We start from the raw sequence: 5,187 nt of genomic DNA on the forward strand, positions 1-5,187 counted from the left end.
GAGGTTTTCACTGCGTTCGACAAAGAAGACTTCAAGTTAGAGTTCGACAGAGGAGACTTCTCGTTAAGGTTCGACCACAACTTCGGTTCGACTGAGGGAAAACGACAGCTCCGATGAGACACTACGAGTACAATGAGGGACAATGGTCGTTCAGCTGCACAGAAAGACCCTTCGATGGAAGAACAACAAGCCTCGACGACGGAAAACACGGCTCGACGAGGGAGAACGATGGGTTGACAACACAATCAGACAGAGCGAATCATGGTTACAGTGAGTGTGGGAGAATGATGGATTCGGCAAGGTAAGGAACGCAAGCTCGAATAGCTAGGTTTGAAAAGGGAAGAAAATTTTTGCTCGACAGAGGGAGGGAAACAAATGACATCAGTCTTCATCAAAATATTGTTTATTATAAAGTTTTATTATTTTATTATTAATTACCTCCATGCCCGTATATAAAATCAGTGTGTAAATATTTTGCTTACCTTATATACTGATATTATATACGGATATTCCGTATATAAGTTTTTCCCATCATTATATACGGATATTCCGTATGTAAGCTTTTTCCATCATTATATACGGATTTTCCGTATGTAATATCCTTTTTACATACGGATAAAAATCCGTATATAATTATCCGTATATAATTGGTATTTTTCTTGTAGTGGTTGCTCTTTGCCCTCTTAATGTTGCTGCTAATTACCTGCCTTTCTGGTAAATCAACGCATCCTATCCCTCTCTTCTATTCATCATTTTTAATTTTAATTAACTGCCAACCTTTTTATTACCTTAATTTTAGGTTAATTTGACAAGTTTCGTGTGTCTGACAAGTGCTGTTGATTTGATTTTAAGTGATGATACCCAAATAAATATCTTAGACTTAAAAGTTGACACACTCTTATGATTAATTGTTATGTTACATGATTGCTGTTGTTCTTGCATATTCCAGGCAGTTACATTCCCAGTGGAACCCATTCAGGTGTTTCGATCATATCTGCACAATTTATAGCTCACGCAATGGATGGTAAGCTGCATAGTTGATTGGTATTATGTACTTTTGCTTTTTTGTTTGTTTTCTTAGAAACTGTCTTCATTCTGTTTTTTCCTTTAATTAACAAAGGACTATTTTTATTTGCTAGGGATGCATTGGTGGATGATCATGAATTACAGGAGGAAGAAAATGTGCAATATTTGTGGAGATTAGCTAGAAAATTTTGGCTTCCTATTTTTTTCTTTATCACGGTGTTGACAAACTTGGATGACTCAATTACAATATTTTGCATTAGACTTACTTTGTTCCTTCTCAGCACAAAATCCAACTCTTTCTCTGTTCATGTATTTGTTGAACAGGTCAGATACTGACTGCATTAGTATGACTGCATTAGTGATTTGGTGTAATTAAAAAATGTACTTGAATTATCTTGTAGTTTTTTTCTTCAACTTCCAACCACCTTTAGATTTTTTACTTGGTTTCTTGAACATAATTCATTGGGTAACTTAAAGTTTTCATTATGACAACCATTTTTGTAAGAATTTTTGTGGCCTTAAGTGGTCTATTCTATTTTGAATAACAATATATTTTTTTAAACTAATAGTGTTTATATGATTATATTTTGATTGACCAATGTTTCAATTATAATTGCAGCTGTGTCAAAAGTGTATGTGCCAAGAAGCTCGATTTCTTAAATTAAAGGTGCATGTCCATCTCATATTTATCATTTTATGATAAACTGATGGAATAGAGAAATTTCTTTTACTGTTACTGTCCCTGTTCTGTGGCACTCAATCATAAATTATCTTATTTAGAAACTAGTTCGTTTTTCTTTCATATATGCTGTCTTCATAAAGCAAATTGAGATCCCTACAAATATCATATATTTTTTACTCTGGATTTGCAGTGTTTATTGAAGTCAAAATACAGGACATTTTGGTCTTGCTTTGTCTTTAAAAACAATATGTACGTACATATATACGTACATAAACATATTTTAAATATAATATTTTATTCTTTTTTCTTTTTTAATATATGTACGTATATAATATGTATGTACATAAATACAATATTTCATTCTTATTTTTTTCTACTAATAACACAAATTCAATTATTAATAAAACAATAGCCAGATTTTTATTAATATTTTTGAAAAACGATAATAATTGATTCAAAATTTATATATTTAATTACTATCACTAATACAATAAAATTAAATACATCATTTAGTATTTTTTTAAAATATTAATTTTCAATATATTATGTATAATTTAATTTTTTTTCTAATATATAAATGTAATCTGAAAAAATTCTAAAAAATTTGGAGAAACATGTCAGTTACTATCTATTCTAAAGTCTTCCCTGATAATATTTTTAATTGAAATTATATAACATCACAACTTACACTTATAAATAAAACAAATACCTTCATATATATATATATATATATATATATATATATATATATATATATATATTTCTCAAAGAAGAATATATATTTAGTGGATAGTATCCATCTCATGTTTCGGCTACTTCTTAATAATTAATAAGGTATAGTATAATATTTTTTAACTTATCTATAAAGATTTGAATTTCACCTCTATAAATAGAAGCATGGTGAGAGTTCCACACAGCTACGTTCTGACTCGAGCTTAAAGAACTTTCAACCATTGTTGAGGTTGTTGTTAGGATTGTTGTTGGCGTTGTGTTGGACGGAGCTGGCTCCAGCACAAGATCATCAAATATATCCACGGCAAATTTGGCTCGTCGCCATGCTTTCCCTGTTAGTTTATATCTTTCTTCATCAATCAGCTGTTTAAAGTTGTCAGCATGTATATGGGCTGATTGTGAATGAACAATTTTACTTCTTTCGTTGTTATTCATTTTGAAAAAGAAGATGGAGGAGGAGTCAATCAGAGGAGGAGTCTTGGTTTAAGGGAAGGAGCGTTCGTTTTAAAAATACTATTATTCTAATGTACTCTTTATATATATTCTTTATATATATTTGATCTGCATTTCCTATTTGATCTGCAATCATTATATGCCAGCAAAGTTGAAGTACAGGACTATAAGCTTCTTTGCTTAGCTGTTGTTGAAGTAAGAGATTAGAAGTTCATTTTACTTGGAATTCTTGGTAGCGGATGAACTTTGCATTCGACAATTTTCAATTTTAATTAATTATTTTATAAGATGAACATATGTATATATACATAAATATATGTATTTCATTAGATGTACAAATGTACGCATATATGTGTATATACGTACATACATATATGTATGTATATAAACATATGTATGTATACGTACATACATATATGTACATACAATAACATATCTATATATACTTACATAAACATATGTATGTATACCTACAATAATATATCTATGTCTACGTACCTAAACATATATATGTATATCTAGATATGTTTATGTACGTACATATACATATATGCATACATATATATATATATATATTATATAAATATTTATATAATTTCAAATTGTAATGAGAAATATGTCAGTGGAGAAACTTTATGATACTTTATGATCTGTTCACTTTCTACCGCACCATGGGACAGATTTGCTCTCAGGTTTTGGAAAGAAAGCTGCATGACGTTATCAATGACTTCAGTTCTTGACATGAACCTCGTTTTCTTGTGCCATGCAACATTGGTTGTTCTTTTTAATGTCTTTTAGCATGTGACTCGCATGAATCTTGTGTTCTGTGATGGCCTCTCCCTTTGTACATATTTAAACTTTTGTCTTAATTTCCTCTTCATGAAAGTGACTTTAAGGGATTATTATTCTCCTTTATTTTTAGTTTCCTGTTGTAATAAAATAAGACAATATTTATTATGGTTGAAATTAACTGCTACACAAGTTTCAGAGATTTTCAATGTCTTCTATCCGACAGATGGAAATCAATTATAAAACTACAACTATCACGCACTAAAAAGAGATTTGCGATCCAACATATTCATACGCTAACATACGCCGAATTTACAGTGATTGAACATTACGAATAAATCATTGTTAGAGTTTGTAAGATTAAATTTGCATTATACATATATTATAAATTAATTTAATATTTAATCCACATAAAACTTTTAATACTTTTTCTCTTCAAGACATATTTCAAATGTGAAATTAACAATCGATAGGTTGATAACAAGTAAACAATAAACTTAATGAACAATAAAATTCATTACAAAACCAATTTATGAAAAGTGTTTGAGTTTTTAAGTCAATAATTCAACTAGTCAACCCTTGCCAAAAGCAATTAAAATTGGATGGACATGAAATGTAAATAAATACAAAATTGTATAAGTAATAAAAGAAATTTGTCATTTTATATAAATTATAAAATCTTAAGGTTTTCAATTTTACATTCGTCAATTTTTAATTTTAATTAACTATCTTATAAGATGAATATATATATATATATATATAAATAAAAATATGTATTTCATTAGATACACAAATGTACGCACATATGTGTATGTACGTATATACACACATGTATGTATATAAACATATGTATGTATACGTACAGACATATATGTACATACAATAACATATCTATGTATAGGGACATACACATATGTACATACATAAACATATGTATGTATACCTAGATATGTTTATGTATGTACATATACATATGTGCGTACATATATATGTTACCTACATGCCTTCGTTGCTCTTTCCACGTGCCTTCATTGCTCTTTCCACGTGCCTTCGTTGCTCTTTCTAGACCCTAAACCATCTCATGTTTCGGCTACTTCTTAATAATTAATAAGGAATAGTATAATATTTTTTAACTTATCTATAAAGATTTGAATTTCACCCTATAAATATGGTGAGAGTGCCACACAACACTGCGTTTTGACTCGAGCTTAAAGAACTTTCAACCATTGTTGGAATTGTTTTTGGGGTTGTTGTTGGGATTGTTGTTGGGATTGTTATTGACGTTGTTGTTGGGCGGAGCGGGCTCCAGCGCAAGATCATCAAGTATATCCACGGCAAATTTGGCTCGTCGCCATGCTTTCCCCGCCAGTTTATATCTTCCTTCTCAATCAGCTGTTTAAATTTGTCAGCATGTATATGGGCTGATTGCGAGTGAACAATTTTACTTCTTTCGTCGTTATTCATTTTAAAAAAGAAGATGGAGGAGAAGAGTCAATCAGAGGAGG

At 30.1% G+C, this 5,187-nt stretch overlaps 1 pseudogene; it reads left to right on the forward strand.

Annotated features, from left to right (window-relative positions):
- The first annotated feature begins 113 nt into the window (after positions 1 to 113).
- On the forward strand, positions 114 to 3,136 carry LOC106780605 (annotated as a pseudogene).
- The last annotated feature ends 2,051 nt before the right edge of the window (positions 3,137 to 5,187 follow it).

The sequence above is a fragment of the Vigna radiata genome, chromosome 1, assembly GCF_000741045.1.
Source record: "Vigna radiata var. radiata cultivar VC1973A chromosome 1, Vradiata_ver6, whole genome shotgun sequence".
NCBI lineage: Eukaryota > Viridiplantae > Streptophyta > Magnoliopsida > Fabales > Fabaceae > Vigna > Vigna radiata.